Raw genomic sequence first — 22,910 nt, 5'->3', positions numbered from 1 at the left:
TTAGTGATGATGACTGCCTTGTCTTGTGGGGTTCTTGTTGGATGTCCTTGATGTCTAGGACTACAAGCAGAAGTTACTTAGGATTTTTCTGCTTTTGCTGTTGGTTTCAAATGTGCCGCATCGCCCAAGATGCAGAGGTCCCATCTCTTGGGTGCACAAAAGGTGACCATTCAAGAGAGAGACACAGAAACCCTCTAAAGAAATCTGCTGTCTGAAGACTCTCACTAGTTTGCAAGCTTCCATCTTAGCTGTTCTGCTCAGACCCACTGGGAAAAGTGTTCGCAGCTTTTTCCACACTCGAATGGAATATTTGTGTATGTCTCTTCAGAGTTACAAATCTCTGCACCCCATGCGGACACTTCAATTTATCTTTGCAATATCAGTCTTCCCATGACACAGAAAGAAATCAGACTTCACGTGGACTGGCTGGTTTGTCAAGTTCACATTATAGTGAGCATCTGATATTTTCCCCTCACAGCTAAAAAAATAAATAAATAAAAGAATAAAAGTTTCTGAACAGATTGTTTTCTAGGGGCTTAGCAAATCCCCTCTTCTTTGTCTCTATCATTTTCCTCATTTCTCTTTCTGTCTGTGCAGTTCCCATGTGTCTCATTTCAGCTCTTCCCGCTGGGTTGGTCTCTTCCCCAACCTACCTAATGTACCTTTGCTGGTGTGCTCTGTGTAAACCTACATCCACTGAAGGGTCCTAGTCAATCCTCATTCATTTGGCCAGTGTCTGGGAAGGCACAGCTAGAGCACCAGCAGAACTGGGAACTGGGTTATGTTTCAACTGTGATATACAGTGCCTGGAAAGAGCCCTGGGCTCCATTGCAGCCTGTGATGGCTGATCTTGACCACAGACTGGAATCTGGAAGCAACTGAGTAACAAATCCTCTAATAGGACTTGTCTATCTCTCAGAGTGGGTGGGACTTCCCAGTAGCTGCCCAGATATGAAAATATCCAAGTAAAAATTAAAATGAATTATGCTTGACTCCCTGCCTTTGCTCTTTTTAAAATGACGTGTGTGTGTGTGTGTGTGTGTGTGTGTGTGTGTGTGTGTGTGTGTGTGCGCGCGCGCGCGCGCGTGTGTGAGGTGCCATGGTACTCATGTGGAGGTCAGTGGACTACTTTCAAGAGTTGGTTCTCTCCTGTGACCATGTGGGTCCTGGGGGCTAGAACTCTAGTCATTAGCTTGGCTGCAAGTGCTTTCCTCCCCTGAGCTGCTCCACCAATTCCCGCTTTTGCTTCTTGCTGGTGAGGGCATCTGTGCCACTGCTGACGACGCTATTGCTACCACCCATGGCTGCCACCAGAACCTGGCTCCTTCAGCATTCCAGTCTGGCCTGAAGACCAGCAGCTCTCGGGAATCATAAGGGACCTCATCATTGGTGTGGGATTTCTGAGGCATCCAGCTTCACAGACTGAGACCATTCTGGGTTTGTGTGTCACTGGTGCGTCTCCAGTGTTCAGATGGACACCATGAGACTGCTCAGGTTTTATTGGATATGTGCATTTTATAACTCTTCCTTCATGATATCCATGCATTATGTTGGTTTTGTTTAGGCTACTTGACTTGTCTTAGGTCAGATCTCTGTATGTTTTTCTAGAGTTGAACCCTCACTGTCTGGTTTGATCTCTACCCCCACAGCCTCACCAGTGACTCTGCTCAGTTTGCTATCGTTCCACAACCTAGACCCTCTGTCTAGTTTTTACAGGCTCTCATTCTTGCTCAGAAACCCTGAGTATGTGCAAACCTGTTCCTACACTTTACTTCATCCCCCGCCACACACACACTGTGAGTTGTCCTGAAACAACAATCTATTGTATATAGGACAAATACCTATTTCTTCACTTAAGCACTGTGTCTCAATTTCTGGCCACAGGCAGACTAGACAGCTGTGCTTAGTTCCCTCATCCTGAATAACTCTCACTCAACTTTTATACTAAAGTTAATAATTAGGTACAGCAACTGCCTTCCAGTCCAGAGGTGATAAACACTGGAAGCGTGACTCTTTTGCATGTCAAAATAGTTCTTTGGAGTTGACTTGTGTCCCTAAACATGTGCATGATATTATCAATTAATCAGGTATCCCATTGTGAAAGATGGTTCACTTTGCCTTTTGTGAATACCCTGTACTTTGCATCTTTATGGAGAAATGCTCTTACCAGCTTATCCCCTAAAGACATTGAAATGTGCGACTCATTTTTTGCAGGCCTTCGAACAGTGTCTTGCCTGCCTCGTGCCTCCTTGATTTCCTTGACTTCTCTCTAGCTTTGAAAGTTGTCATGTCACTCTGGCCCCTGCCATTCTTGGTTGATGGTGGCCAGAGCAAGAGTAAGCACACTGGGCCTCTGAGTGAGTCAAGAGAACCTTATGCAGAGCTGATCTCTGCCTGCTCACACTCTGTTTCCTAGGGGGAAGCAATAGGGTGACCCTGGGTTTCACCCTAACCACAATTCCAGGCCTACAGAGGTTCTGAATGACCAGTTGAGGATATGGAGTCCTATCCTTTCTGTATAGGCTCAATTGATTCATCAGCTCTACTTGAAAAACCCAGGGACATTTGTTTACTTTATGGATTGTGAAAAGACTATCTTAAAGGATAAAATGTGATAGCTGAATGAGTGGACAAATATACAGTGCAAGTGCTGAAATGTCTTAAAGGCAACAATGTCAGTCCCCATGGGCTCAGGGTGCCTTATTCTCCTGGTTCATGATGGCTTGAGATTTGCCTTCCTAGATGCCTCTTAAGCTTCCCAGAAGATTCCCCAGAGCATGTCACTTGGGCTTTTATGGGGACTCAGTGTGTCAGCATGACTGAAGTATGGACAGCCATGGGAAGGCAGGGCTTGGAGGATAGCTGGAAGGTTAAAGTGGTTTTCCCACAAGGCTGAGGACCCAAATCCCCAGAGCACACAAAAGATGTCAGATTAGCATATCATTTTAACCTATAACGCAGCCTTGGACCATGGACAGATGATCCACTGAATAAATTCAAGGACAGTACTCTCCATATTGGTGAGCTCTGGGCTTGATTGGGAGACATCATATCAATGACTGTGGTAGAAGAACAATTGAGAATAGTTCCCAACATGAAACTCAAGGTTCCACATGTACAGGTACCCACACATATGTGTCCACACATGCAAACACACACATGCACATGCATGAGCAAATGCATGCACACACATACAGAGACATAAAAGAAAAATGGGATGAGAAAATAAAAGAGATTGGACAAAAGGGTCTGGAATACAAAGCAAACAGGCTAATCCTTTTGTCCAGATTCTTCTTAGGCTCACCACCACAACTTCCTTTATTCCTGTGTATGGGGTAGAACTCCTAAGCAGGAGGCATTATGACGTTATCAGACAAGGCAGTTCAAAGCATTTCCCGATGCCATGCTCAAAGAGAAAGTGTAGCCTGAATCTTAGAGTCTTATTAATAAAATCAAACCTGAAGCCAGTTCTTGGGGTGAATGCTGGAAGATCAGAGGGACAGAACAAGCCACAGCTACCTCACCTCACCAGTTCCTCAGCTGATCCTGTTTCTTCAGGCTGGAAGCCTCTGTGTCTTTATCCGAATGACTCTTAACTGAACTGTTGCTCAGAAGCCTAAAAGCTTAACCAGCCAAATGCTTCTAGTTTCTGGGTCATGCCTTATATACCTTTCTGTTTCTGCCATCACTCTCTGGGATTAAAGGCATGTATCACCATGCCTGGTTGTTTCTAATGTGGCCTTGAACTCAGAGATCCAGAGGGATTTCTGTCTCTGGAATGCTAGGATTAAAGGCGTGAGTGCCACCATTTTCTAGCCTCTGTATCTAGTGGCTGTTCTGTCCTCTAACCCCAGATAAATTTACTAGAGTGCACAATGTTTTGGGAAACACAATACCACCACAAGAAAGATGGATGTTTTTGTGACCTAACAGAATTTCTAATTTGTATACCTTGTTTTGGAGAAGGGTTTGTGAACAATTAATTAAATTAATTAAACCTAGAATATATTTCTAACATAAGACATGCAAACCAAAATCTCCTAAAACCATGAGCCACCCAACTGTATTCCAACTGTCACTTTTCTTCTAAGGTGTCATGTGCACAGGAGAAGAACTGGCTCTGACTTGTTCGCTGCTCATGTCCCAAGTTGTTTGTGAGGACCTTGTACATGAGTGATAAGGGCCTGTGATAAGTTCTTGCTGTGCAGGTGAATGAACAGAAGTGATCTATTAAACCTTCTCTTTACCCTGATCTTGTTGTACATCAAACAGGCTACTAAAATCAGTGATACTGATAACGTTACCCATAGAATCATCCCATAGCTTTGCTGGTTCATGTCATCCTTAAGTCACTTTTTTTTTTTTTTTTTTTTTTTTTGGTTTTTCGAGACAGGGTTTCTCTGTGTAGCTTTGCACCTTTCCTGGATCTCACTCTGTAGACCAGGCTGGCCTCGAACTCACAGAGATCCACCTGCCTCTGTCTCCCCAGTGCTGGGATTAAAGGTGTGCACTACCACCCAGCCCTTCTAGTCACTTCTAATCTGGAACTGCCTAACCTGCAGACTCTCCAGTCTCTTATTAAAGACATAAACCATTTCTGAAATCAAACTTGTCATACTCCTCTGTAACCTTTTGCATTCTATTTTTTTTTAATTCTAATAAGGAAGTCATTATATAGTGCTGATTTTTTACCCAGATTTTAAATGTCATAGTAAATTCAAAGTCCCCACTCTTCCTTTGCATAATACTTGTTGGTTTCAATTCGCAAGTCTTTGGTATCAATTATTTTCAACTATTATCAACTGTAATCAACCTCAGTTGGGTCATTTTTATATCCTGAGCAAGTTATTCTGACATAATATTCCTTTTCTCAATGTGCATTGATTTCTCTAGAACACACGCTCAATACTGTCATTTTCTTCCTCAAAAAATTCTTTGTAACTACCTCATGCACAAAATATTAAATTTACTCACAGTCTTTAAAGATGCCTAAAATTTAGTGATTTTTAATAAAATATCTGCATAGGGAGTTAAACATGAGAGATTACAGCTAAAGACCATGATGGAACTGGGACTAATATTTATAAATACAATATGCTCTTAGATTCTCTCATTTGAAAACTTAGATTTACCCTGTCCTTTAAAACAACCATTCTATAATTCCCAATTTAGACTCTTATTTTCTCTCTCCAGTACTCTGCTTAAGTTGTTTTCTGTTTTCTTTCTTTCTTTTTCCTTTCACAGCTGGAATGTTCCCCTCCCAACCTTCACAATGGCCCATCTTCCCAAATTCTGCAGTCCTCTACCAATGGAAACGATGCCATTACAGCTAATACCCACAATTGCACCCCTGTGTGTATACACTAGCCTTAAGCACTTCGCCTTATAGCTGTGAGAGATGATTAGGAGGGGGTAAGGTCATCCAAAACATCTTAAACATTGGTTCACTGCACATGACAGTCCATAGCCATCTTGCTTGCTTGTTTCTGATAAAAATGAATCCCAGAGGGACAGTGATGGTGACCCTGGTCATGAGTCATGCCTCACATGCAGTGCCCTGGAATGGCTACCAGGAAATGCCAAAGTAAGTTAATAGCCTGTGCTGTCTCTTACTACTCATTCCCAACAATGGGTTTCGCTCTACATGGTCTAGATTCCTCATCTCAAGGGTCATCATCCCTAGGAGGCACAAAGGCTGTAAAGAGAATAGGCAAAGGAGGGTTTGGTGCAGGCACCAAGCCAAAAGCCAGCTTGTGCTATACAACCTAGTCAGGGATGCAGAAAATCAGAAGGAAAAAAAAAAAAAAAAGATTCTGGATATTCAGGAGAAGCAGGTCCACAAATCATGCTAGAAAAAATGAATTTGAAGGCTTTTCTCCTCCCTTCTCATTTCCCCCTCTTTGTGCCATGCTTGAGCCTGAGTGGAAGAAGCAGAATGAAATTAATCGATGGGAATCTGCTTCATTAACAGATTGCCTCTTCCCAAATTCCCTCTAGTCAAGAGAGTTCCTTAAAATGCTTTTTGGCAGCCATGCCGTACACTGTCCTGAAGTTGGTCTAGGGTAAGCAGACAGATGATGAAATGCTTGTAAGAACAGAGCTCATGTTTGCTGTGGACGGAGAGAGAGATCTAGTTAACCCACGGGGTGGGTCTGCAGGCAAATCCTACTTGTGCTTTTCTAACCTGTTGACACCAAAGGGAGCAAACTCCATTTTTTCACACTGGTTAAATGCTGGGGTATGGCCATGGAGGAATGAGATGGGAAGTTTCTTTTATAGTCACACACAGTCCTAAGACTCCCCGGAAACATGCATGGCTGTGTAACTCACGCCAACAGGGAACACCCCATTCATCTGCACTAATAATGGGGCACAGCGGGCTCAGCGTGGCTCATTTATATTTGCCTTTGGAATATGCCATGTGGGTTTTGGCAGAAGATTTACCTTGCTAATTATGTCTTCCTTAAATTAATAATACAGTTAATTTGCAGTCTCTGAGCACAAACCCATTACAGTGAAAAGAAATGTGCTAAGCGATGGTGTTGTGGGATCTCCCTGCAGCCTCTTCTGAAGCTCCTTGTGATCTCCAGAGAACAAGTTCAGGTGATACACACAGGGCTCAGCAAAGAAGATATGTGAGTTTTTTACAAGGCGAAGTGTGGCACTCCCAGCAGGAGAATGGACATTGGCCAGAGGGATCATGAAGATAGAACACCCTCACAAGGAGAGAGGACAGTGTCCAAGACACCGCCCTGTCAAGCTAGACAGGTATAATCTTACTTCTGAAAGTCCTTACAGGGGAAGGCTTTCCTGTGGAGATTTTCTTATCCAAGAGTTTGACAGTTTGACAGACTGGTTTTTGGGGGTTTTGGTTGTTGTTGTTTAAGTATCTTCTTTTTAATGACATGCATGTGTGGCGATATTGTGTTCCCCAAAATATTGTGTACCCTAATAAACTTATCTGGGGTCAGAGAACAGAACAGCCACTAGATATAGAGGCCAGAAAATGGTGGCACATATACCTTTAATCCTAGCATTCCAGAGGCAGAGGTCCTCTGGATCTCTATGAGTTTAAAGCCACACTGGAAACAGCCAGGCATGGTGACTCATGCCTTTAATCTCACAAACTGAGCCTTTAATCCCAGGAAGTGAAGGCAGAAAGCAGAAAGGTATATAAGATGTGAAAACCAGGAACTGGCTGGTTAAGCTTTGAGGCTTTTGAGTAGCAGTTCAGCTGAGAACCATGTGGATGAGAACTCAGAAGCTTCCAGTCTGAGGAAACAAGATTAGCTGAGGAACTGGCAAGGTGTGGAAGCTGTGACTTGTTCTGCTTCTCTGATCTTCCAGCATTCACCCCAATACCAGACTCCAGGTTTGTTTTTATTAACAAGATTCTTTAAGATTCATGCTACATGCATGTGTGTGTCTCGTATGGGTGTGTGTATGTAAGTGCAGATGCCTGTAGAATCCAGAGGTGTCAGGTCCCCTGGAAGTGGAATTACAGATGTTTGTGAGCAAGCCTGTGGGGTGCTGGGAATAAAACCCAGGTCCTCTGCAAGAGCAGTGCATGCCCTTCACTTCTGAGCTACCTCTCCAGCCCTGAGGGCCCTTCTTTTGATCAGTAACCAAGCAACAGCGGATTGAAAACAAAGAGAAAATAAAAATAAATGTCTAAAAGTTCATAATACACCCATGGATCTTTACCAAGACAAATCTAAGTCAAAGTGCATTAGCTATTCTGTTCTGGCATAATCACATTGCTCATTTACTTGCTTTGACACATTCACAGTCAAATCCAGGCAGGTGGTCACCTTGGTAAATGCTAATAGTCTTAAGATGAATTAAATGACATTAATATATTGTTGATTTATCTTGTCTTGGATCCATTAGAACAACCATTTGGAATTTGACATGGACAGCAAAATTCGTTTCTCCATTAATGGGGATGTTTATTTGAGAAATTGTAATATAGTGTGTTGTTTTCTTCTTTACCTTTCTCGTTTTAAGTAGAGCCTTATACAAGGTCCTTGCAAGTTCAGCTAATACTAGAAATGTCACCAAATATGGTCTGTAATTCATTAATAGTTAATATACTAGGCCAAGGTATTTTCATTAATATTATTATGATAGTATAAGAAAACGTCAAAACGGCAATCTCTAGATTCATCTTTTCTTAGGCACATTATTCAGTTTTGATGAGTGAAATATATCCATTAACATCCTCACTATGCACCTACAGGAAATAGCAGAACACTTGGGAAGTGCTTTAGCTCTCTGCTATTATAGAAAAGCTTCCCTTCTGCAGGGAGAGCCACACTGGTTTTTTAAATTGCAATGACATGGGAACTCTAGTACATAAGAATCAGAGCAACCAAAGGATTTCACAGGATAAAACAGGAATTTAGAGATCATAAATATATTTCAGTATCAAAAGCCTATATCTCAACAAAGCATTAGTACATACAAATTCTACGTCAATAGTGGGATGAATATAAATGAATAGTGAAATGTGGTTTTAAAAAGCTAATTTAATTGGACAAAATTAACAAAGTACTAATGTACTTGAAGTGATGGTCTGGTGTTATATTATGCTAAGTAGCACAACTAGTCAATAGAATGCTACATTTCATTTAAAGTGTCACTTGGAAGGCTTTTTATCAAAGCATAGTCTAGAAAACACTTAGAGGCAAGAAGCTCTGCTACTGACAGAGCTGAGTACTCATAGAGGTAGCTGCAAAAATACCCGTAGGAGAAGCACAGTATACGGAGCACATGAATACTTGCTCAAGGATTGCCGTGAAGAACATAAAAGTAGGATAATCCCCACGTCACAGACAAAGTTTGATAATGAAATGTATTTATTTGTTTATTTGTTTCTTTGCGTGAATGTGCAAAAGACAGAGAGAGAGAGTGTGAGTCAGGCCAGAAGACAGCTTCAAGAATTTATCATTGCCTTCTCCGATGTTTGTCTCAAGGATCGAACACAGGGCCTCAGGCTTGGTGGCCTTTACCTACTGCGCCATCTCTCTAGCCCTAGGGTCTTTGAATTGCATATAATCACAGACTATTCCTATTGTTGGGAAAAAGCCTGGATGTGAGATGTAATAAATCTACAAGCATACTTCACTTCCCATGAAACAGCATTGCACCCTGGGCACGAGACTCCTTTGACCTTATTTTCCTAAACTGTAAATCATGTTAGCAAGTAGGTTGTTATGAACATTGAGTGGGAGTGCTTTTCCAAAACACATGCATGGGTTTCTGCATGGAATAGTGCTCCATAAGAATCTCTTTTTGGAGCTGGATTCAGATCCTCAAATATGAAAAAAAAATGTCAAGTGTGTGTGTGTGTGTGTGTGTGTGTGTGTGTGTGTGTGTATGTGTACACGCGCGCGCGCCGGGGGCAGGGTGGGAGAACATTGGTTTTGTTGTCCAAGGAATCATTGATGCAAAGACTAAGTGCCTTATTAGAAAAATATAAAGAAGAAAGTTTCTTCATGGGAACTAGAGTAGAATTACTTAATTGATTCTAATCCTAAGTTTTAGGACTTTGTAATTCTAGACATTAAAAAATTAAGTTTTTCATAGAGAAAAAAATCAAAGTGATAACAAATATAGTCACAAAATAAAGCACAAGTTAAACAACATTTGAAAAATTAATCTGTTTCTCTGTTACACCAAAATTCATAGAGATATTTGACAGTGGTTCGGGGAAAAATAAACTATTTAGAAAATGAACACTGTTTCATTTTTAAAAGCACCTTTTGATAGATATAAATCATATTTGTTCTACATTTTTAAGACAATGATAACAGTAATAATAATAATAATAATAATAATAATAATAATAATATCACTGTCTCAGTCTTTGATATTTATACCAAAATTAGTTTTGAGAAATAACCTTTTTAAAAATAGTAACTCTCAAGGTAAGCCTAAGAAATAATACCTAACTAAAAATGGGAAAGGATTTCTTTTTTAATTAATGAATATAATTAATGTTGAATTATGAGTAGCTTTAACTAATGTCACAAGCTCATCTATTTTATGTTCTATTGAACATAACCATAGTTCAGGCTTATAAGACCAAATACACACTGAAGGGCTGAGTAATATGTTTATAAAATGTAAAAGGTAGGTGCTGTGGTATGGGGTTTTGCTTTCAAGTGTGAAGTCCTTAATTTAAATGAAATATGGGAAATATTTATAGATTTATTTTGAGTGTGAAAAGGATTTCCTATTTTTAGTTAAAATGTCACTGCAAATGTGGCAAAATGTAAAAATGAAAAAGCAGTGCATGTGTGTACATACATTCTCTCTCTCTCTCTGACTCTCTCTCTCTCTCTGCTCCTTGCTTATGGCATAATATAGCATGAAGATATAGAAGACAGGATTTCATTTGTATAGAAACAAAGCCATTAGCCTTCCTAATCCAGTCTGTGGCTACTAGCAGGGTCACGGTACCTAGCCTGTTGTAGTCTGAAGAAATCTGAAGCTACATAGAAGAGACACATGATAAGACCATCTTTGTCTTTCGTGCTTCTTTACTTCATCTTAAGAACTGGAGTGATAGGAACAAAAGCTGCCTTATGCACCACACTGTACATAAGGCAGAGGGGCTGTCAGACTGGGACCCTGAGGTACTAAGACACCACTACCTTGCAGTTCTCACCTTTGAGTGCTGCATCAGGACACATATCAACTTCTACCTATTTATGTTGAACCAAAGGGATATTTTTTCTTTGTCAGCTTCAATAGCTCATGGTTGTTTGACTCTAAAACAATGTCCATGACTAAGCCTATCAGGCTCCAAAGGATGGCAGACTGAAAGTCACATATAGTCAGTGGGTCACAAAACTAAATGAGTAGATATGAACAAGAGAAAAGGGAGAGAGAGGGATTAGTAGAGATTGATTGGTTGATTGATTGATTTGTGATTTGGAAAGAGTCAACATGGGTGATAGGAAGTTGGGACAGGAAAGTAGTCAGTATGAATTCTATACATTTGCAAAACTGTCCAAAAAATTAATTAATAAAAAATACTAATTAAGACTATGCCAAAATGCCAGTTTATATGCAACTGAAGACAAGAGTCTCTACAGAAATAGAAAAGATAATTGTTCTGGTAATTTTTAAATAGTTCCAAAGATCTAACAAAATTCATTTGGGGCATGTGACTATTACAAGTAAATGAAGTTCCAAACAAAACCACAATAATTTCACAACAGATATGCTTTTTGCTGTAATCCTGGAAAGGCTGTGTGTCTAAAAGGAGAGCAAATTGCTAGGGTAAATCACATTTGATTCCTAATTGCACGTTTAACAGAAGAAAATTCTGTGTTTGAATTCAGTATTTAAATTCACTACTATTCAGTAGCGATCTGAATTCCCAAGTTCAATTAAAAAGGTCATTACCCTCTGGAACTGAAGGTGCTCTCTTAATTACAATGTTGCTAATGAATTGGGAGAAAAAGACAGTTTGGCTCAGTTCAATTAGCACATATAAGCCAAAGCCCGCACGTGTGGGAGTTCCTCCTGCTTAGTTATCTCCTTCCCTAGCTCTCCCTGCTTCCCTTCTTCCTTCTTTTTTCTTTACTTCCCCCTTACCTCCCTCTCTCCTTTCTTTCATTTAGTGTGTGTGTGTGTGTGTGTGTGTGTGTGTGTGTGTGTGTGTGTTGTGTGTGAGAAAGTAGGGTGGGAGAGAGAAACAGAGACAGAGAATTAGTATGCACACAAACGTGCTTGCCTGTTTAGGGGCACATGGAAGCCAGAGAACAGTATCTATGTCTCTAATACTTTGAAGCAGGGTCTCTCACTGAACCTCCATGTGGCTGGCCTCTGAGCCCTGGGATCACCTGTCTCCAACTCTCCTCCCCCTCATCCAGCCCTAGACCAAGCTTTGCACCAGCGTGCTTGGAATCAGAGCTCAACTACTCTCACTTATATGCAAGCCCTTTACTCACTAAGCTGTCTTCTAGGGCTCCATCTCCCCAAGGTGAAACATGTAAGTCTCCCATTTCTTCTCTCTGTAAAATGTTGCTGATGTGTATCACAGCTCTTCAAATTCATGTGAAAAACAGCCAGAGTTGGATGGGAAATTTTTACTTAGGTTTTTGAAGCAGAATAGAACACAGGCCATATTTTCCTTCACTAAAATAATAATGACCCAACAGTTTGATTGTGAAACATGGTTAAAACTGTGCTGTGGAGAAGTGAACATGGCCCTTTCTCAGGCCCAACATATAATAGTTCACCTGAAGCAGAACAATGGCATTGCATGATGATGTTCTCTTTGGTTAGTACTCTAAATGACCCTAAATCTAACAGGTTTCAGGAAAGTAATAATATTATTTTCAAGGTAATTTGTAAAACTTAGAAAGTTAGCTCTTAAGAACAAATCAATAGCAACAAAAATTATGCTGCTAAATTAAATTTCAGTGAACTTCATAACAACTGTTTAATCACATCTGGAACTTAACTTCAAGGGACATTGTTGATTACAATTTTCCCAGGTTATTCCCTTGGTTATACCTACAGGGAGCCTAAAGAAATATCTCAAATTACTCCAGCTGGAATTAGCTAGGCTATGCGTTTCTTAATTTACTCAACAAAAATCTCCAGAGTTGTAAGGTATATCAACGGCATAGCTGGCCAGTACAAAAAAGGGAGTTCATGTTTGTTTGTTCATTTTATGTTTTATAATGCTGTGTTTATTTCAAGAGAGGGAGAGAACATAAAGTTGGGTGGGATGGGATGGAGTGAGCATCTGGGAGGAGTTGAGAGAGGAGAAATAATATGATCAAAATATATTGTATGAAAATTAAAAAACCTAAAACCATCAATGCATCAGAGAATAGATTTCTAAACAAATCAAAACCTCAACAACTTTGAGTTGAGATTAAAATATGTCAGGTATTCAATGACAAGTTGAATGAATTTAAAAACAAGAAAATTAATCATAAACTGAGAAAGCCTTTTCTTATACATAGAGAGAAGACTTATCCCACAGCTACCCAAAAAAAAAAAATTTTATTAAATACTTAATTGCGAGTTTCAAAAACACCAGAGAGCTGCAGAGATGTCTCTGATGACAAAAGTGCTGGCCGTCCACGTGTGAGAGGACCTGCATCACACGTAGAGGGCATGGCCATGTGAAGTGCCTGAAACTCAAATGCTGTGAGAGAAAGGGGATGGAGACAGGAGGACAGCAGGGATAGCTGGCTGCCAGCCTAACTCCTGGTAGAGTGAGGGACCCTGTCCCAGGGGGCAGGGCGGAGAGGGATAGAGCAGGGCACCCATAATTTTTCCTGGTCTCATTGGATTGCAGAGGCACATGCACCCAGGTACATACAAGTGTACAGGTACATACACCAGACTCACACAGTAGATGATAGATAGATAGATAGATAGATAGATAGATAGATAGATAGATAGATAGATAGTAGATAGATAGATAGATAGATAGTAGACAGATAGATTATAGATAGATAGATAGATAGATAGATAGGTAGATAGATAGATGGTAGATAGATAGATAGATAGATAGGTAGATTGATGGTAGATAGATAGATAGATAGATAGATAGGTAGGTAGATAGATAGATGGTAGATAGATAGATAGATAGATAGTAGATAGATAGATAGATAGATAGATAGATGATAGATAGATATCAAATACCCTGCTGTTAGTTTAGAGCTGGCCAGCCACCAGAGACAAAGCTAGACTTACCTGTCAATTGCCCCAAGATAGTATTAGAAACAGGAGGAACCATTTCCTTCTAATTTATCACTGCAGAGGATACTCTAGGGACAGGGACGAGCCATCCATTTGTACTCTGGACAAAATTCTTTTAAGATTCTTTTTGAGTGTAGTGAAGTAAAATATGTTTCATATAGCAAAGATGGAACTCAACAAGATGAGAAAACATTCTCTCTCTTTCGCTGAACAAATGCTGTTGAGAAATTTGTTGTATTTCCGTTTATGATGTGTTCCCTTTTCTCTCTCTTGCATGTAGGTAAAGAGTTGTAAACAGACATCTTAAAATTTTGCCTCACTCTTAACACAAACGTTACTTAGAAAATTTAATAGCAGTGTATTTCATGACACACTTTCATTAGTTTTCCAGTTGCTTTTCTCACTGGAGATTCTACTTAAGAAAATGATCTTTATGAATGATACTTTCCTAAGGAGTAGAAGAATTGAGTCAAAGGATAATACATAAATGTCTGTGGTCAGTTGTCTCTATCACACTGTCAATGTGCATTCTCCAGTGGCTGAAGCAATAACACTTCATCCCACACAAAAAGAGGTACCCACTGAACCATTTCCAGTTGTGTGTGTGTGTGTGTGTGTGTATGTGTGTAGGGAGAGAGAGAGAGAGATTATAGTTTCTCAATTGCACATATAATATTCTAATGACACAGGAAATAAAGAAAATGTTATTTATTACATGCTTGATGTACAGAAAATAATGGTATTTTATATAACCAATTATGCCATGTCTCCCATGTTGCTTTTCTTTATATGCTACAAAGATCAGTGAGTGCTCTATATATGACTAGATGGTAATAGGAGTTTCCTGCATGACTGGTTGAATTTGTACTAAATTTTGCCATCCATAGTAAGAAATGCCATACATAATAGTGCAAGTTACAGATAGCAGCCATGCACAGACACCAAACCAAACTGCCCGGAAAGAATTGTCAAAGCCTTCATAAGATCTCTTTTGTGACCTAATAAAATTTTGACTTTGTAAGTTTAGAGAGATCTCCACATTTCATGGAAAGTTCATGAAACAGCCCTGTGCCTAGCATATACTGCCAGGCTTTAAAGCATCCACAGGTAAAGCCATGTCCTTCAGGAATGGAAGGGAGACACAATGTTTCAGGCATGACCCCTAAGCTTGTATGAATCTTTCTATGCTAAAAAAAAAAAAGGTGCAAAACAATGACTATTGGTATCCTTTTTAATTTTCCTCTTTATCCTAGATTTCTCATGCTCAAAATATGTGCGTTGGCAAATCAATGTTTAACATCATCTTTACTCTTCAGTGAATTTGTGGTTTCTGATTCAATACTGAGGAATCAGAGGAGATAGTTTCTAGAAAAATAAAATACTCCAAGACTGATTGTTTCTGTTTACTATTTTCCATATCATATCCTCCCTATATGAACAGCTCTGTAGACATTAATTTGATTTCCATCTGTTTGAACAAGGGGACCTCCACCCAGGTTCAGGATGCTAGGTACAAATGAATGACATGAGCCTTTGTAGTTTCATTTCCATTTACCTGGAAGCAATCAGAGTCCTCCCTCCCGATTCTGTCACTGTAGTCCAGCTTCAGTGAGGTTGGCTCACCTCTCCACTAACCCTAATGTAAACTGGGAAGTCATTTCTGGACAGTTTCCTCGCCCCCATCACAATGGTGGCTCTTTAGTGTTCGGCTTGCTTTTGCTTAAAATGTGTTCTGTGCTTTTTCCGCCTATGACTATGTTGTTTTCCAAAAGTTGTGATCTTTGGATATGTGTGCTTGTACATATGCGCATGTTACCTTATGCATGTGAGTGTCAGAGAAAACCTTTACAAATCAGTTCTTTCCTTTGACCTTGTGAGTCCAAGGTGATTGAACTCAGGATATCAAGATTAGTTGCAAGCCCCTTTATCTACCAAGCCATCTTATCTGCCCCATGAGATATCTTCTAACTGTTTTGAAAGAATGATTTGTATTTTATTAATGTAGCAGTGGCTTTCAAATATAACATACTTAATCTTGACCAGTTTTTGAACTTGGTTTCTAGAAGGTTATGTGAGTGTGGGACAGAGAGGAGGCTAGGCTTCTGTTTCAGCCATGTCCATCAATCTTAGACCTGACATCTGAAGCATGAATCTTAAAGGGTCTTATTAACAAAATCAAACCCGGAGCCAGGTTTTGGGGTGAAGGCTGGAAGATCAGAGAAGCAGAACAAGCCACAGCCACCTCACCTCCCCAGTTCCTCAGCTGATCCTGTGTCCTCAGACTGGAAGCCTCTGAGTCCTCATTCAAATGGGTCTCAGCTGAACTGCTGCTCAAAAGCCTGAAAGTTTAACCGGCTCTAGTTCCTGGTCCTCACACCTTATATACCTTTCTGCTTCCTGCCATCACTTCCTGGGATTAAAGGCTCTTGTTACTACACCTGGCTGTTTCCAGTGTGGCCTTGAACTCACAGAGATCCGAATGGATCTCTGCCTCCCAAGTGATAGGATTAAAGGTGTGTGTGCCACCCTTTTCTGGCCTCTATGTCTAGTGGCTGTTCTGTCCTCTGACCCCACCCCAGATAAGTTTATTAGGGTGCACAATATTTTGGGGAACACAATATGACCACAGAAATCATTTAATTCTCTGATTATGGACGGAGATGGTACTGCTTTACATGAAGGTTTCAAGGTAAATGTGAACAGCAGCTCATACCACTTCACTGCTGCTTTTCCAGTAGAAGCTGCCACAGTTGGCCATGAATTTCTTCACCTAGAGGGCTTGTGAAAGTGTCTCAATTCATCTTTCCACAAGGCCTATGTGAGCAAGCAAGGGAAAACAGAAGAAGCACATATAGCTACCGATGGAGTTGAGTTAGAGCATGTTTATGTTTGTGTTTAATAAGTGCATTTTAAGGGTATTTTTAAATTATCATATATATACTTATAGTTAAAAAACAAAGTCTCAGTGGAAATAAAATGTATTTTCTAACACAGCCATCAAAACTGTATATTGTTTAGACAATTGAATTTGGAAATGTATTTCTGGGCTATAATTATCTACATAGTTCTTGCTTTTAATCACGACTAAATAATAAAAGTTTTAATAAGAAAATAATATTAATCCTGAGACCATAATGTATATGTATTTGTGTATACATGTGTATGTGAGAGAGAGATAGAAAGAGAGAGAAGAAATATATAGAAATAGTTCAGAAAACAGGGAAAAATTCAAATTTCTGCTTGCATGAATTAGAGCATTAAGAACAAAGCTTTTGGAGATTATAATAAACATGCCCCAAACAAGGGAATTAAATAGAACAATCTCTTGCTCCTAGCTAACTAGACTCTTTGGGAGTTATATCTTAAGAGAGCAATTGTGGAACTGTCAGAGGCACACAGGACCATGACTCTATTTGTTGTACTGGGTTATTTACAAAGAACCAAGGATACTCTCAGAAAGATAACAGAGTTATTGTTTCAGACCTGTCCACATCTTAAAATTTTCTATTTCCGTAAGAGTCACAAGGCATGATGGGAAGACAATCAATAAGCACACTGCCCTCTGCCTTGGTAATTAAGGAGATCACACTCCAGGCTGTTTCAAGATTCTTTCCTGAGTGACTTGCCGAAGTTAAGCACATTATCCACTGACAGTGTCTGCGAGGCCAGAGTGTGTACTCTCAGTGTTTGAACTTTGTATTTCAACTCCAAGAACATTTCAGATATTTTTCTTATAATATAATATTTATTTTTATCAAATTAATTATATTTCTGACATTGATCTATACTTTTTGTTTTGTTTATGCATCAACATTCTTAGGAATCAAAACTCCATTTTCCAGGCCATGGCTGCACCAGTCCACGGAAGGAAAGGGACTCTCTTCTTTCCTCTTGCATCTATAGTTTGTTCTTCTCTGTGTGAAAAGTGCATTTCGTCCTCTGTTATGCTGTTCTCATGGATGAAAACATCAGTTCCCCCTTTGCAATTGAACTGCCTCCTTTGGTTGCTGGAAAATTATCACCATGGGGTTTCAGGACTTGGGAGATAAGAACGACTCAATTGCTCTTGCTCTCAACCTTGCATGAGCCTTTATTCACTAGACGGTTCCCAGAAGAGAAACTCCAGTCACTGTGGACAGAAGCCAGCTAAGCTTCTGAGACACTGTCTGCCTTGGTACTGTCCTCACATGTGCTTTACAAGCACCAGAGTCATGACCTCTGAGCTCCTGAGGAAAGCTGTGACAATGGCCCAAACCAGCCTGGAGCAAGAATCTTTCTCAATAAGTAAACCTTCTAGGAACCAAGTTCAAAAACTGGTCAAGATTAAGTGTGTTGTATTTGGAAGCCACTGCTACATTAATAAAATACAAATCATTCTTTCAAAACAGTCAGAAGATATCTCATGGGGCAGATAAGATGGCTTGGTAGATAAAGGGGCTTGCAACTAATCTTGATGTCCTGAGTTCAGTCACCTTGGACTCACAAGGTAAAAGAAAAGAACCAACTCCTAAAGGTTTTCTCTGACACTCATATGCATGAGGTAGCATGTACATACGTACAAGCACACAAACACACAAGATGATGGGTGGCTTATAGGTTTTCATGCACAAACAAAGTCTTCTGAAGAGGAAGTATTTCTAGTACCTGAACTGGAAAGTAAGGAGGGCTTTATTTACTTATTTTTACTTTCGTGTGTGTGTGTGTGTGTGTGTGTGTGTGTGTGTGTGTGTGTGTTTGAGTGTGCACTTACAAGAGTGCCGAGATGCATATGTGGAAGTCAGAGGACAATTTCTGGGAACCAGCTTTCTCATCCACAGTGGGTTCCACTTATCAAACTCAGGGTGTCAGGCTTATGCTACCAACACTTTTCCCTAGTGAACCATCTTGCTGGTTCAGGAGGGCTTTCCAATGTATTGATGAAGGAAAGGCTGTGTCAGGGAAGGAGGTGCATAAACTAACTTCATAGAACAGGAACACAGGAGTCTGTCCTTGAAACAAGGTCAAAGGTCAGAGTCTGAACCCACTTGCAAAGTGCTTTATAAGCACCATGGAGTGAAATGTCTGCTACCAAAATGGGAGAAGAGAGATATTTTATTTTATATAGGGCTATGCCAAGAAAGGTCATTTAATTTTCATTTACAATAGTCCTATCAAGCAAAGGCAGACAAAAACCAAGTTCAGAATTTCAAAACTAAAATTGGCCTTCATATTTACCAACATGCTTATACATGATGAACATAGCTACTTACCAAGACCAAGGAGTCCAATGTCTAAGTGCAATTCTATTTGACATGTTTACGTCCACCTCAACCATTTTTACTTTCTTATGATACACCTCTGGTTAAAGGGTATTTTAATAAATGTTAATTCTGTCTCATATTGTTTAGTTTACAGATTTGTATTTTGTAGTATTCCCCATCATCCCAGGCTTTCTGCCAGATACTCATGAATTCAGAATAAAGATGTAAATAACCAAAGTTCCAACCTATTCCTATGGATGTGGAATGAAAGGTATAAAATGATAAGATTCAGAACTGTCTAGTACATGAGCTAAAAATGCCCTCATCTACATGATGTGAGAAACCACACAAGTTCTGGCTAACCCAGGACACCTCCCTGCTGCCTCATTATGTTTGCTTCAAAGACATTTGTATTTCATATGGGTAAATCTCCATCCTAAGATTTTAGCAGATATGTAAAATATGATGAAGTCTCATTTTATATATTTAAGTACAAAGTAATGTCTGATCTCTAAAGAGATCCCTGCATCTAGGAACAGTATCATAAATTGCCTTGCTCAAGTAAAAGTCATAAAGTCATCAGGATATGACTTTTTATTTAAATGGAGAAACTTGCTCATATGCAAATTAATCCCTATTGGAAGGTCTTGAAAATACTTTCTCCACAAAATAAGGGATGATATGGATGCTCGAAGGACATTTTGAAGAGCTACTGTTGTATAATCCCTAAAAGACGTGACTTCCACCTCTCTGTCATAAGGACAGCTATTATTTCTTTGGACTGTAATGTGTCTGGCTTGAAGTGCTTCTAGTTATTTTAAAAGAGAACTGTGCAGGAAGGCTGTCTTCAGAAAGTGAGAAAATGAGCTCGCATGAGAGAAGGAAGAGGAGAAACTGGGGGAAAGGCCAACCTGTAGCGGAAAGACTGCAGGCGCTCTAGAAACGGCTTGAGGTGGAGAAGCCTAGTCTCTAAGCATTTGTTCTCAACCTATGGGTCACGACCCCTTCAGGGGTTGGAAAAAACCTTTTCACGGGGGTGGGGGGGTGGGGGGGGGGTGGGGGGGTGGGGGGGGCATCTAAGACCATGGGAAAACACTGGTGTTTACATTAAGATTCATATCAGTGGCAAAATTACAGTTATAAAGTAGCAATGAAAATGAGTTTATGGCCGGGGGTCACCATAACATGAGGAACTTCTCTAAAGAGTCACAGCATTAGGAAGGTTGAAAACCAGTTTTGAAGCCTACAGTCTTCTAAAATGATCAACTCAATGCTGGGAAAGGATGCTATGTCACATTTACTAGGTTTTATACAAAATCTGGATGTAACAGAGACTAGTATGTTAAATTTGTTAAAGTTTGTCTGTTTACCTCCTCTTAGTATATTCTGATTTCTCTAGATTGGCCAAATTACCATTTCTTCAAATAATCAAGGAGTTCGGGGCTAGGGAGGTAGCTTAATGTTAGAATAATGCTGAGCACATGGAGGGTTTTGGGTTCCACTCCCAACACATGCACAAAAAGTTGTTTATGATGGAGGACACAGAATCATGTTTGATTGACATGTTCCCTTAAGTCACAGGCTTGTTTTTTGTTTTTGTGATAACTGGAATTGGTATTTACATGAATAAAGAAAAAAAATTACCTTGCAGCCAATCAACTTTTACCACTTTAAAAGAACAGTTAGCACCTTGTCAGGACCACTCAATTTTAGAGGCAACTGAGTCAAAAACAGGTTATTTTACTTCATGACTTGGTGCTGATCTTTCTATTGTCCTATGTGACTACTTTTCTAAATTTTATTTTACAGTTATTAGCTTCTTAGAGATCAGTAAAGAAATAGCTTAACTCCCCTTTATATTTTAGGAATTTAGCTTTATTTCATTATGTGTTAATTTATAATTGGTTGATTTGGTTGGTTTAAAAACTCAGAATCAGATTCATAAAACAGGATTATTACCTAATCCATGCCTCCAAAATAAAATTCTTAGCAATTGACATGGAAGGAAATAATGAGTGTAATTATGCCTCTCTTGTGTTTCAATAAATGAAATTGCTCATTTGAGTTTATTCACAAATCTGAGGCATAATCACTCTTTGTCTGAAGGATTTCTAAGGGTTTCTTTATATTGGGTAATCAATTGCAGTAAAATATTTCAAGAATCAACACCCCCCCCCCAAGAGACTGTTTAATGACTTTGAAAATAACTTCCTTCAACTCTAGATACTAAAACCATCTTACCACACAAACGTAGAATTTCTCTGTATGCCAAGAATCTCCATTTGAAACCCAGGATTCATTCTTCAGTACGGATGGGCATCAACTCAGTCACCTGATTACAGTGCGCTCTGACTCCAAGATGCTGTGACTTTCACTCACCATGCTACCATATCACAGTCTTATTCCTCGGTAACAACAATGACCATGGTTCTCCATACACTGCCACACACTATGTATTCTCAAGTGCCATGCCTTTAAAGTATGAAGCATATATACAACTATCTACATAATTAGAAATGTTTGAAAACTTGATGTGAAAATCTCCTACGTAGGCGTTCTGGAATCTCCCAAGGATGACCAGTCAACTATGTCAAGACTGCACAGCAGAGCAAGATCTTTTGTTGGTCTTAGCTCTGCAATTCAGAAACACATTAGTAAAATTCCCAGGATGTCTGGATATCACAGGATAGCCAAAGCCCTAAAACTTACTTTAAAATTCAACAGTATGGAGGTGTCAATTTCTCCACTTCATCTATACCTTCAGTACCTTCCTCCTCAAAATCTTCGTCAATATTTCAGTAAAAATTGATAGGGTAATTTTAAAGTTTACATAAAGAAACAAAAATCCCAGAATGAACAACTCAATATATTGAAACAGAAAAACAAAAACAGTCCTTTAAAGTCACGTTAGTTTATAGTCGGTTTATAAAGGACACATGTCCTAGTTAGCTTTAGCTGTCAACTCGACCAAGCCCAGAGCCATCTCTGGAGGACTCAATTGGGGGATTGCCCAGCTCGCTCTGATTGGCCTGTGGCCACATCTATGAAAAACTGTCCTGATTATTGATTGGCTAGGAGGGTTCAACCCACTGTGGATGATGCCATTCCAAGGCAGGTAGGCTTGGTTGTCTACTAAAGCTAACTCCTGGGAGGGAGCAAGCCAGTGTGCAGCATCCCCCATGGTTTCCTGCCTCTGCTCCTGCATGAGTTCCCACTCTCCCTGGGGAGTGTAACTGTGACATGCAAGTGTTAGCCAAATACAACATTTCCTCCAAGTTGCTTCTGGTGTGAGTGCTTTAACACAACAACGCAACGACCAGCTAGAACAATATGTGTCTGAACTACCTGTACTTATTTAAGCACTGCGTTAACTATGATAGCATGGCCCCTCCTTATTCCCATTAAACTAAAGCCAGTGCTAGAAAATGCATGCAGCCATTCTTTTAGGTCCTGGTAGTGCAACCAGACAGAAAAGAAACTCAATGTTACCCACGTTGAGGAATGAAATAAGCTTTCTTACTAATGACACTTGCAAAAAAGGGCTCTTCCAGCTCACCGTCTGCCGTCCATCAGCATGGCCCTTATTGGTCTAATCTGAAAGACGCAAAGCATGAAGCCTTCCATCCTTCTGGCTTCCCAGTCAGGTACAGTGAAGATGATCTTGTTGATTGGAGAACATATTAACAGTAACCAAGTGACATGAAGAAAAATAGACTTCAAGAGCAAAATCAGTTGTCAGAACAGGGATATTTTGTAAAGGGTATAATATTTTTAAAAAGAAGGAAAGAAAGAAAGAAAGAAAGAAAGAAAGAAAGAAAGAAAGAAAGAAAGAAAGAAAGAAAGAAAGAAAGAAAGAAAGAAAAAGAAAGAGAGAGAAAGGAAGGAAGGAAGGGAGGGAGGGAGGGAGGGAGAGAGAGAGAGAGAGAGAGAGAGAGA

At 39.8% G+C, this 22,910-nt stretch overlaps 1 protein-coding gene across 1 annotated transcript in view; it reads right to left on the bottom strand.

The window, feature by feature from the left end:
• The window catches only part of Ctnna3 (catenin alpha 3), a 1,414,880-nt gene that overhangs the window by 666,450 nt on the left and 725,520 nt on the right, over positions 1 to 22,910 (bottom strand). The window lies entirely within an intron of this gene.

The sequence above is a fragment of the Onychomys torridus genome, chromosome 18 (genome assembly GCF_903995425.1).
Source record: "Onychomys torridus chromosome 18, mOncTor1.1, whole genome shotgun sequence".
In the NCBI taxonomy this organism is placed as follows: Eukaryota; Metazoa; Chordata; class Mammalia; order Rodentia; family Cricetidae; genus Onychomys; species Onychomys torridus.
The sequence above is the reverse complement of the archived record's forward strand: the minus strand, read 5'-3'. Positions and strand labels throughout refer to the sequence as shown.